Source organism: Cavia porcellus, unplaced genomic scaffold, assembly GCF_034190915.1.
Source record: "Cavia porcellus strain 051 isolate PalLab524CR breed Dunkin Hartley unplaced genomic scaffold, mCavPor4.1 scaffold_1, whole genome shotgun sequence".
NCBI classification, from domain to species: Eukaryota; Metazoa; Chordata; class Mammalia; order Rodentia; family Caviidae; genus Cavia; species Cavia porcellus.
The window spans coordinates 226,597,364-226,610,687 of record NW_026947484.1 but is presented as its reverse complement, the minus strand read 5'-3'; positions in this window follow the sequence as shown (position 1 = coordinate 226,610,687).

The following is a 13,324-nucleotide window of genomic DNA, read 5'->3' as shown; positions in this document are numbered from 1 at the left end:
CTTAAACCAGGAGATTAGTGTAGTGCAGGCTTTAATTGATAAACAAGGCTGGTAAAATTACCAGGTGGCCACTAACCTTAAATAAATGGTTTGAAAATTGTAATAAAAATAACTTCTCTTGGTGTTGTATGTATCTTGGTGTTTAAAGCAGTGCTTGTATTTGGGAGGAGCCTGTCTGGGAAATGTGCAGAGTCCGAGGCAGTTTGGAACTCTGAGACAGACAGAGTGTGCCTGTAGAGAGAGCATAGTCTCGCTTGGGGGAGGGGCCAAGATTATCTGGCATGTAACAAGTAGGTGGAACATGAAGAATGGGTGGGGTGAGTGTCATGACACAGCATGCAGGGGCATGCTGAGATGGAACAAGCAGAGTGGGTGGGGTGAGCGATGGGACACAGCGTGCAGGGGCGGTCTGAGATTGCACCCAGAAATGTGTAAGGCAGTGATGATGGTGCTGGGACAGCACAGGGAAACACACAATTTAGCTGCGACAGTGGGGGGGGGGGTTGCTGGCTGCAAAGGGCAATGGCGGCAGGGCGGGGCGGCAGCAGCAGTGGTGGGGCTGGGAGATGCATCACAGCTTATAGACAAGTGTTGCTCTGCTCCCAGAGGCATGCAGCTGGCAGCCGGCAAACCATCACCTGTAGGAGCTGCTCGCAGGGCTCACGGCCCAGGGCATGTTGCCAAAAGCTGAACCTGTGGCATGGACCAGGGCAAGGGGCCTGGCCACATGAGAACCAAAACCTGGTGTGCAGAGCTGGGGGCTGCAGCACGCGAGAGCGCCAAAAGCTGTTTGAAAAGCAGTTTAAAAGAGTCATGAATGTATCTCTGAACACTGTTTGGGCACACCCTTTACCTCGGCAGGGAATGGGTTGGATGCGGAGCTGAGTCACCACATGGAGCTGGAACTGTTTGCAGGGCACATGGAAATGCTGACCTCGTGTGGATCTGGAGCACCACATGAGAGCCCAGATACTGCACAGAATTGGGGTGCAGCATAAAAACCAAAAGCTGTTTAAAATCTAAAGCAGTTTTATGTGTATCTCTTTACATTGTTTGGTCTCATTTTTTAATCTCGGTGGTGGGGGATGGTTTGGCACGCATGGGAAACAAAGGGACGTTGGCAGTGCCACGGGGGGGAGGGGAATCCCGGAGGGAGGGAAGCCGGGAGGAAAGGAGGCACTGAGAAAACTCCAAAGGCTGCAAGGGAAGACATTGTTATCTCTTTAAGTGCAGGGAGGAAGAGGGATCCTGGAGAAGACAAAGGGACAGGGACGCTGGAAGGAAAGGGCACATTCCCAAAACAAAGATAAGAGTTTTTTGTAAGCTTGTCCACAGTGTGATAAGCCATAGATAGGTATTGTTTTTTTGGGGGGGAGATGAAGTGGTCACCGAGATAAAATCTGGTGTGGGGTCTAACCCATGAGGCTACAATGAGATGAGGCAACAGACCGTGGTCTGTCAGGATTAGAGTCACCACTTTGCACCTCAGACCAACAGGTTGGTTATATGGCTCCAAACTCTTAATAATTGGCTGTCACCAATATTATGAGTGGACTTTGCGTGGGCCGAGTAACCGCTCTGCCATGAGAACTTAAAAAGCTTTAAATGTGAGGGTCTCTCAGTGTGGGTGGTCCAAGAACAGACACAGGCTTGCCCAGAAAGCCCCTAGTTTGGGCTGTCTGCCTGTGAGAATTTAAAAAGCTCTGGAAAAACATGAGGGCCTCTCAGTGTGGGTGGTCCAGAGTTGACACCAGCTTGCCCAGAAAGGGCTTGGTTTGGGCTGTCTAAAAGATGTGAAAGTGTCACGAACCCATGCAAAGGTGGGAGAAAATCCACCTGAGCATGGCCCAGTGGCTGTCTCCAGGGAGTTGCTCACCTGTGGTAAATTGGTGGGTGTTGTTTGAGAACCAGCAGCCAAGCTTACAGTTCCTGAGTGTAGAAGTGAGGATTAATGCAGGATGCAGTCCGGTTGGTCCTAAACAGCAGGGGACTCAAAACTGGGAACCAGCCCAAGGAGTCTCTCATCTGCTGTTCCCGGTCAGGGAACCATATGATAGAACTGTAGGGGGAAGGAGGACCGGTGGCAGCTGAAAAGATAACAAGTACGAAATATAAATGACCTTTATTTTGGGAATGCGGGAAGAGACACCCCCAACCCCCCGGGGCGTGGCATCTCCACCCTGGGGCTGGCGATCACTCCGTGGAACATGTGGAGTGAGGCACATAAGTAGCCTCAGCTTGGGGTAGAACCTAAGGGGGGCATTAGGGATGCACAGGTAGCCCATTGGTCTTAGTTTGGTGCCAGAGGTAATTCCTAAGGGTGGGGGAGATAGGAGCTTCCAGGCTTTACCTGCTACAGTATCTGGCCTGGGCCAAAACCCTTTCAAATAGTCAAACCAGAATAGGCATCAATGTGAATCTTACTGCCTTCAAAGTAGTTGCCTATACTCTGATACTTAATACTATCATACAGAGCAGAACAGAGTCTAATTAGTCAAAACAAGATAGTGGGAGTATTACAGGACTTCATATCAAGTTAATAGGAAATCAAAAAGTTACTATAATATATCCTGCTAGTTTTTAAAAAATTTTTTCTCCTTAGTTTAAAAAAGAAAAATTAAAAATATTAAATAATTTTTTAATGAATAAAGGAGAGATTGAGATAAAAGAGGGCATAACAACATAACAATACAGGTCAAAGCATGACAGTTTCAGCAACCTAGTGCTTCACCACCAAATAACCCGACTTAATAGTAGTTACCATAGTGAATGTCTGTACTCTTCCATCAGGCCATGTTGTTACCAAATATTAAGAAAGCAGCCTGAATATTGAACATTTTCCTTCTATTCAGAGCCACATTTCCAAAGGTTAACAGCTTAGTTAATTTTACCACCTCTACAAAGTCCTTACTAAGTCTGTTGAATTGTTTGGAGCTCAGCACACTTAGCTGTAAGAATAAAATTCTCTGTAATACAGAATTTGAATGCTGAAGGTTCTTCTACCATAAGACAATGGAAAAGTTATGGCTGAAAATAAGAAATTAGAAAATTGTGAAGACCTTTTGAATTCAGTGTTAGGAAACTTAGAGATTTGTCCTTGCATGTGCCTAATGCAATCTTGATTTATGAGTTTAAGTGTAAAAGTTTAGTCACTTTGAATTAATTTTTGAGAGTCAAAAATGGGAATCATTCAGCTCATTTTGTCTCTTGATTCAAAATTTTTGTGCTGCCTTTTTGAGAGAGAAGTATTTGACTCCTTGCTGGCCACGACTAGAGCTTTTTTTGGGATATTTTTAATGCATTTAAAGTTGTACCTCTGTTTGTTCAGAGGTACAATTTGTTCAGAGGTACAACTTTAAATTTAGCCCCTCCACTGCTTTCCATAGGAATAACGTAACACAGACATTTCCTTACTTCTGGGTAACAACCACTTAAATGTGTAAAGTAATTCTCTTACTATTTCATCAGATCATTCCACATACCCCATGACTGTAGTACTTTCTCCTCTTGTGCATTATGTGATGAGGGTGTTATCTTTTAGATACAGAACATCCCCTGCCAAATTCTTATAAACATGGAAGATGATTTAGTCATGGCAACAGCACACTCAGCAGGGGATTCCATTCACTCATTAATGGTTTCCGACCTGAATGAACTCCTACTAGGAGCCAGGCCCTGACGTAAAGTAATGGGTCACTGAGGACATGACCTAGAAGGGTCCATCTGTTTGCTGGGCTCCTTTCATGGTTTTCTACTTTTTGGCTGCCAGAGGATAAGCAATTGTCCTGTGTTCAGGATTTCCCACCATGCCATTTCTGTTTTGGAGCCAGAGGACTAGATACTAAAATATCTAGATATCATGAGCTCAAATGTACCTCTTGGCTTTGGACTTGTTGGTGTTAGAAATTTTGTCCCAACCATGAGGAAGTGATTAAGATACAGAGAGAGACACAGGCTAGTACACAGATATCCACTCTGCATATTTTATTGCCACAATTTAGCCCAAAGTGATTTCAAGATTACTGAAGCCACCATCAAATTTTTGAATTCTTCAAGGCATGTCTTCTGTACTTTTCTTTAGAGAATCTGTTGCTTTGAATATTAAGTGTTTAAACCCATTAAATTTCCTCATCGCCTACTTGCACAGTCTCTGAGAAAATGACTACGGATTACCAGAGTCCAGTCCCTGACCACAAATGATTGGGCAGGGTAAGGTTCAGTCTACCCAGAGAAACTTTGTAATTAATCATTCTGACATTCATTTTTTTAGTGGCATAGACCAAAAAAGAGGAGAAGGGCTGCTAAGCCCATTGGTGCCAGAAATTAAAAGAGAAAATAGAGCTCAAATTCTGAAATATACAAGCAGAAGCACACAAATTACAGGTGGTACATGCATGATTCAAATGAACAAATATTAAATATGTTTCGTATATATAAGTAAAATCTAGGATTTTGAGCTCACTGTTTTAGGTAATGTTTAGTGATTAGTTAGGGCATGTTAAGAAAGTAAATGAATAAATAAAAGAACCATGATAAAATGAATGCCTAAAACATATTTCAAGAACAATTCCCTTGAAATCAATTTTAATTAAAAATATAGATAACCACCTTTCCTAGGAATATACTACTAATTTGAAGAATAAAATCTGTAAAAAAAGAAACTAACAATTATTCATACATATTAATATGGGATAAATTTTCTTTATGTACAGAGCAGTAACTGCAAATACCTTCCAATCAAAGCAGAAATTTTAATTCAATGTCTGTGTACTTATGATGGTTTGTTTTAATTTCTTCTTTTTGGAGTTTTAGAATCTTGTCAATTTTATAGGAGTATATGACTATAATTTGTACAGTGAACTCTACGTGTATCAGTTTTAGTTTTTAATAAAACAAAAGATTGCTGTTGAAATAAAGATCAATTTCTTCATTCAAAGAGATAGGTAAAGATAAAGGTAGAAATATAAGACTTGAAATCTGATTTTTCTATAATGAAGAAATACAGGAAAAATTCAAGAGGTAAGTCTTAGAGCAAAGCAGAAATGGATCTGAAGTCTGAGTCTTCTGGGTGCTATCTAGGTAAAGTACATCTAATTAATTGTCATGTGCATCTCAGTTTTGTTATCTATGAAATAAGGACCTAAAAGTTTCCAGAAATAAAATAGATACATCTGATAGTAATCATCAGTGCTGTTTTAATGTTCATTTTTAATTAAGAAAGAAAATGATGGCACATTTTGTGAGTAAATTTTTTCTGACTAATGAAATCATTGTTTTAATGAATAGTTCTTCATAAACAATCAGGAAGATAAAAACATGATATCAGTAGCATTCCATTAAAATGAAGCTTATTAATGACCAAAAATCTATAGATAATTAAAGAAATCACATTTGACTCCTCTATTCTACAGTTTTCCATATTACCAATAGTCATACTTTGAAATCTTCTTTGTTCATTAATATTTGTGTCCTTTTATTTTTAGCTGAAAAGTTTCAAATGTTTTAATCTTTAAAAGATCATTCTATCTTATATTAACCAGTACTCTCTGACAAAAACTCCAGTTAAAGTGAAATTAATTAATGAGAACTTTTAAAATTCTAATTGACAGGAATTCACTGTTACAGGTTCATTATATGTGAGTATAAGATTCAAAACACCTAAAGCAATCCTTCTGGTATAACATGAAATTTTACCAATGGTAGTTTTCTTGAAATTAAATCCAAGTCTCCCCAGGGAAATGTAATCTAAGCTATCTTGATGTAAAACTATTGGATTTTTATTAATAATTGTACCACTGATAGTCACCTATATACAATTTTATGAATTTAAGGGCATGAAATAATTTATATTAAAATGTGTTGAAAGAAGGAAAATATGCTGCAGTGAAATTTCATGTTATATTTTCTAACAGGTTAATGGACAAGGAAGATTTGATAAGAGAGTGATGTGAGTAAAATCTGTATAAGTAAGCAGGTCTAGATTTAAAAAAAAAAATCTTTGTAAGTAATCATTGCCAGGATGGTAGTTTAGTCAGTTTCTGAGCATGTCCCTGCACAGCGCGGGAGTGGGAAATGAATCTGCAATTTTGGGAGAACATCATACAGTTACAAAACCCTTGGTGCCTCATTGACATCAGGAAAGGCATTAAAAACCCAGCCATGGTCCTTTTAGAAAATCAAATTCCATTAAATGCAAACCCTGAGAAAAATCAGTGAACTCAGTCACAAAGGTAAAATAAGATTGAAGTGGTCAATACTTTCCAGCCCTGCGTGCTCAGCTCTCTATGATTTGTTATAGGAAAAGTGACCCTGGTGACAGGAAATTGAAAGTTAGATGCTCCTGTAAATATTGTTCATCACTATGCTTTATTTAACAAGTAAGGGTAGCTGCAGAACCAGAGGCCTGGCCTGGGGATGGATTACCACTCGACAATGCAGGAGACTACCACTGCTATCAAATACAAAGAATCTAACCACGTGAACACAAATTGTACTACTCTACTCACATGCTTAATACTCCTAAGTGGTTTCCACTTTCACTGAACATAAAGTTCAGGTCCTTTTAATGAACCACAAGGCCACAAAGCACTCCCATGGCGTCTCTGAGCTCTTTCTCAATTATGACCCCCTGTTCTTCCACTCCAGCTGCCCAGGATGTCTAATACTGGCCCCCAACAGACTAGTTTGTGTGTTAAGCCCTTCCCTGCTCTCCTCCCTGTCATCTGCAAAGTTCCTAGACAATATAGCTGAATGGCTTGGTCCTTTACCCCATGCTCTACTCAAATATACCCTAATTGAGCATTCACTAAAACATAAGCCTATTACCCTCTTTAAACTTTCTTCTTGAATTCTCTCCATGGTAACTGTAATGCCTAGCATTCTCTATATTTTATGTATTTTAAATTTCTTGAATATCTCCCTTACCAGAATGAAAGCTATCATGGCTTATATATAACCTTGCATTAGAGAACAACCTGTAACAAGTAATGCTAGATCTGTATTTGTTGAATAACTGAATGATGGAGGTATGAAGAAAAGAAAGAATAAAACTATTATTATGTTAAGTTTGGTTCTTAATGTAAGAGAAAAATGTTGAAAATTGTTGAATCAGACATGGACTCTCTGTAAAATGTGCTTGTTCCAATAGATAAGTTAATTGTTTCTATAACTAAAGGAGCACAAAGAACATTCATGAGGTTTGAATTCCAATGGTAAGAAGTTTCCCTAGAACATTCACAAAGTATGTACTTAAAGTTTCTCGTATTTTTCTGTGCTTCAGGAACACTTAAAAAATGTTTTAGTAGTTCTGTAATGAAACTCACTTAGAGCAATTTGGAGAAATTTCCTATGGTTTCCTATGCCTTTAAACTTTGAGATGAAATTCCTAGAAGGAATAAAAGAAATTCACACAGACCAACCCTTAGGTCATCTAAGAGCCTCAAGGCATCTTTCTCCACAATGCCCATGGTATGATATCATATGATATTTAACAGTTCAAGTCAAACAGTTGGTTTTAAAACAAATTAAATGAGGAAAGCAGAAAGAGTAAAAGAAGAAAGATAGGAAACTCTTCTGAGTATGTTTTATAAGAAACGTTTTTTATGTCTAAATGTTTTTTATGTCTTCTAAAGTTTAGAAGACTAAACTTTAACTTTCTCCATTGTACTTTCTATAAGAAGTACATGTAATTATCAGGTACTTCTTTCACATTTAACTCCTACCTTTTTTTGTTTGTTTGTTTGTTTGTTTGTTTTACTATTTTACTGTTTTTTTTATTCTATGCTCCATTTGTATTCCATTTATTTCCTCCTTTCTCTGTCCTAATTTCTTCCTAACCCCTATTACCATATTTCAGAAAGTGTGCATTTTCATCTTCTTAGTGAGAAAAACATTAAATGCTTCTCATGAAACAATGTTTACAAAGGAACCCTAATTTGTATCATCCATTCCTCAGCACTAAACCTCAATATTGTTTTCCGCATGATTGGAGGATGGGAAGGGGACCACTTCCAGTGAGGAGGTCAGGATTAGGTGTTATCAAGAGTGACCTACCCCTCAGAACTCTCATTTGGACTGGTGGACCTCTCCACCCCTGCTGTTCACACTCCCTCAGCCTCTGTCCCCAGATCTCCATGAAGATCGCTCTGAAGCACACTATGGGCTTGTGCCAGGCAGGAGGCTGCTTTGTGAAAAGCAGACAAAATTTATTTTACTTTGTTTTATCATTTCACTCCTGATCAAGCCTCTGGTAGAAAATTTGTGAGGTTACTATCAGGTGTTTGTAGTTCAAAAAGGGCCACTGTAATCTAGAACCAGAAGCTTCAGCTCCACTACAGAGAGGGTTTTGTCACTGACAGTGCCTCCATATCCGAAGCAGTAAACTAAAATTTGGGGAATTTTGTCATTCACAGGTCCTCTCCCAATCACTTATAGCCATTCTTAATTAAAAATTTAGACTGTAGTTATACTTAAGTAGGAAGGGTTTTTGTTTTGTTTTGTTTTTTGGGCTTTTTTATTTTTAGCTCTTCTAAATTTTTCAGCTTGTCCATATATCCAGGAGGAGGGGCAGGACAAAAGTCCAGAGATTGGAGAGTTGCTTTTCTTGATTTAATACCATAATCTCTGTAGTAATGCATTTGTATGAAATTTGCAATCTCATAGAGAGATTGTGGTTTTTGTCACTAAAGTAAATATAGATTTCGGACAGTATTTTCAGTCTTTGATAATGTGACTATAGTAAGGATTATTTTTCTTTCAGTGCATCAGAGAGAAAATACATTGAGGTGAGAGTTTGACCAATATATACAATAAGCCACTTTTAGATACTTTATTTGTGCTTCTAAATAAGATATAATAATTATAAATCTTTTAAATGTAATAAGTGAAATAAGCAACAACATTTTTCCTAGTATAGTTTATGTAATTTATACCAAAAAGATCAACACAGAATATTTGCAATAAAACACTCTTTAATTGAGTTTAATATGTTTCACTGATACCATCCATGCTTCTTCCCCATCAGTCTTCACAGTTTTTATTTGGAATGAATGGGGTTTTGTGACTCTGTACCTTGGTATTTTTCTAAAGCTTTGGGGAAATATTATGCTCTCCTCAACTATATCTTCTCTTTTTGTCCTTTCTTTGATTCTGGGATTCTAAATAAATATACATATGTCAAACATGTTCAATATAGCTTCTGGATCATTTGCCCTGTATTTTATGTTTCCCATATTTTTTCTCTTCAGCTTCATTCTGGACAATTTATTCTTAACTATCTTCTGATTCATGGACCTTCTATCTGTGGTTAGTCTGCTTTTAAACCCAACTCCTGAGTTATAAATTTTTTATTGTATTTTCAGTTGTAGAATTTCTACTAAGTTATTTTGCTTAAGATCAGAATATGTCATACAGTCTCAAACTTCTTGATAACATTTCAAAGTTTATTTGAAATTTTAGGAGCATAATAAATTTTTCTTAAATATACTTGATATTTCTATTACATGGCATATGTATAGGCCTTTGTCTGTTGTCTGTGTGTTTTTGTTAAATTCCCTTTTATTTTTCTATCTTTCTCTGTATCCATAGATGTTTTTTTATATGCCAGATAGACTGATTCAAAGTTTTCATAGAAATAATTTGAAGCCAACATTCTGCTATTGTCTTCCAGAGAGAATGTGCAGTTGTTTTCCTAGAATTCAAGAGTCACTTCAATTCAATTAGTCCTAGTTGTCTACCTAATAATTTGATATCACTTGCTTGTTTGTTTTGAGACATTATCTGGTTATGTAGATCACATTGGCCTTGAACTGGATTATGTAGCTCAGGCTGGCTTTGAACCCATGATCATCCTCTTTCCTCAGCCTCCAAAGTACTGGAATTACAGGCCAACACCATCACACTCTGCATGACTTGACAATGGATGGAATCTATTCTAAGACTCGTTTACTTCTCGCTCAATCTTTGGAGACTTATATATCCTAAATTCCTGTCAAGGAAATTCATTCAGGGACACCATCTTTGGAAAACTGTGCCTCTCAACTTTAGTACCAAAATCCTGATATTCTCAACTTCTCTTTTGGATTAGCAAATGTTTCAAATTCTGAGCTCAACTCCCTGAATTCTCATTCTCTAGTATCTCAGTCGCGTTATTCCTCATTATTTTGTTAGGCATTTGATACTTAGATTTACTTTGAAATTTATCAATATTTTTATATTACGATAATCAAGCATTGTAGTTCAAGCTACTCTGTCAGATATTACCACAACAGAAATACTTTACTAATGACAAGTGCTCCTAAGGAATATTAAAACATGATCAAATGACTGTATTGATGTGCATATACAACTATGCAATTGTTTTCACTGGAAATGAAGAAAAGGTAGATCACATTAGAATATTTCCCAACAACAAATCTGCCACAACTGCAATGTTCAGTAAATGTTTTAATACGTCTGTACTTTGTGTACTGATTTCTGTGTATTTCAAATAAAATTAATAGAAAGTGCTAGCTTGAAAAGAAATACTAAGTAAAATTAAAGTGATGTTGGCAGTTTAGGATCATAAATTGATCACATACAGAAATAGAAGAGAACTCATTAAAAATGAGGAGAAAGAGACTGCAGCTCTTCCATGGGGAGAACCACCAGCAGCTCCTGAGATCCCTGCCACGTTGAACCTTAGGACATCGGGAAGCCAAGCATGCACCTCCCCTCCCTGGTAAGCAGTGGCAGTGTGGCAGACTGCAGCCCTTCCAGGGGGAGAACCAACACCTGCTCCTGAGATCCCTGCCATGTTGGAACTAAGGCTACTGGGAAGCCAAGCATGCATCTCCCCTCCCTGGTAAAGGATGGCGGTGTAGCAGACTGTGGCCTTTCTAGGTGGAAAACCACCACCTGCTCCTGAGATCCATGCAGTGTTGGAACTTAGGATGCTGTGCAACCAAACAACTAGCCTACCTCCCTGTTAAGCAATAGTGAATCTACTGGTGCACAGCCTAGAGTCAAACATCCCACTTCCTCTACCTCCCTTCTCCTGTCCCTTCCATTAGCAAATGGGAAACAGAAATCTGAGCGTGTCCTGGGAGGTTGACCATAGAAAATAAGGGGGACTTCCTTCTACCATCTCTTTGAAGGCAAATCTTTTTATTACTGTTTTGCTCTATTCTGATTAATGGCACTGCTCTATTCAATATTCTGCCTTGATAAATTCTATAATATTCTGTATTTCATCTTATTTTGATATACATGACTGAACAACTATTATAAAGATAACAAAATATACTGTGATGTTTATTATTGTTATCCCAGGACCTGCTGTAAAGTTCTGTACTAATTTCACTGTATGATCTTAGTTGGCTTTATTCTGTCTTGTTCTGTTGTATTTTACCACTTTCAAAATAAAATTAAAAAATAAACTGAGGACAAAAACAATATGCTAAGAGAATCTATAAACCAAGATAAATTACAGGTTAAAGATGTTTCTGGATGTGACAAAATAACTTAATCTAAATGATTCTTCTATGTCTACAGCCTTTGCGTATGTACTTTACACCATAAAGTGAGAGATGGATGAGAGTTATGTTAAATAACTGACACATAAAGCCCTTACTTCACTGAGACCATAATTAGACACAATTTTGTAAAATTCTCAGCCAGTCAGATTTTTGGGACAAGCAAGTCCCAAACATGGAACATTCAACCTAAACAGGAATAAATGTGAGGAGCACTTAGGTTTTAAGCTGTGCTCTTTCCCCAGCATAACTTGATGATATAACTTCATTCTAAATATGAAAAGAATGAGAAGAGGTCTTGATCCATCCTGTGGATCAGTCCGTGGGCCTTCACCTGGAGAGGGGATGGAGATGGGGGCAGGTCAAGAGAAAAGAGAGATGAAGACTTGGCAGGATTCCATTCAAGTCTCATTTATTTTAAAAATGGCTACAACTTATATAGGGTGGAGGTGGGCCAATGGGGCAGGAAGGGGGCACGAGTGTTATCTGATAGGTCATCATCACAACTGGATATATGACATAAGCAGGAGAGGGTTATGGGTAATGTAGGCAGACATGAGAATCATGGGAAATGTAGGCTGAAGCAGGAAGTTGCTTACGTCATGCACATTGTATGCAAGGGGAGGATCATGGGAAATGTAGGCTGACACACAAAATGCCCTCAGGTGGGAAGGGCAGGGCAGCAGCTGCCATTCTGAGCCGCTCCCTACAAGGTCTGTTTATAGGAGAGGATAAATCAGAAGTTATGTGACAGTGTTAGCCCCCAGGAAAACCAGATCAGGGAAATCTGAAAGTACCTCTGACGTATAGGAAGTTTATCAATCAATTTACAGAGTACCAGCTTTATGTATGCCATAGTATTGAACAATGAGACATTGGTGATTGATATAAAGATCAGTCATTCATAAAATATTTACTAAGTACCTAATGTGTATCTACCAGTGAAGGAACATCTACTAAACCAAATAGACTAAGGTCCCTCCCAAGAAAGCCCTATCTTCATGAAAGGGAAATAAGCAATACATAGTTTTTTACACTATGGTGGTATGAGTATGGGAGAAGAATAGAAAATGGAGCTTTAGCTAGGGTTGCCTTGTTGTGAGACTATGGCATCAGAATGAAGAATCCCAGGAGACAGATGGCCAGTTATGCAGTTTACTGGGGAAGAGTCAACTAAGCAAAGATAACACTTTCCTAATACCAAGGCATGAATAAATATGTCAGTGTGCTTGGCATACAAGAGAGGGATGACTATGACTAGAAAAGACTGTGCAAGTACAGCAGTTCTGGAACATGACATAAAAACAGGGTATAAACCTATACAAATGGAATATCTTGTGGGCTTTGAATCTCAACGAAAGGAAACACTACTGCAAGAATTTAAATAAGAGGTTAGTTGTCAAACTCTATTTTAACAAAATAGTCTACTTTTCCCAAATCAGCCCATGTAAAGAGTCATTTTATAAATTAAGACAGGGGTTGAGGAGGAGGGGTTCAACATGGTTGAATAAAAGTGGAAGTTACATTGGAGCTTCTCAGTGACTAAAAACACAAGCAATTTGAAGAAATGGAGGGATACCTTCTGATACCCAAATTAATTTGAAATAAGAGACTTGTAGATCAAACAAAACAAAAGAATAGGACTTTATAAAATAATAATCCAGCCACAGGGCAGCCTGTGGTTTTCTTCCCCAAAGAAGGAGCAGGAACCACCATTCCTAAACACAGAGAGACTGTGAACACCTGGAACATTCAACCTATACAGGATAGATCTATAATATAACATTCCTCATCACTTTTGAATTCTTGAAAAC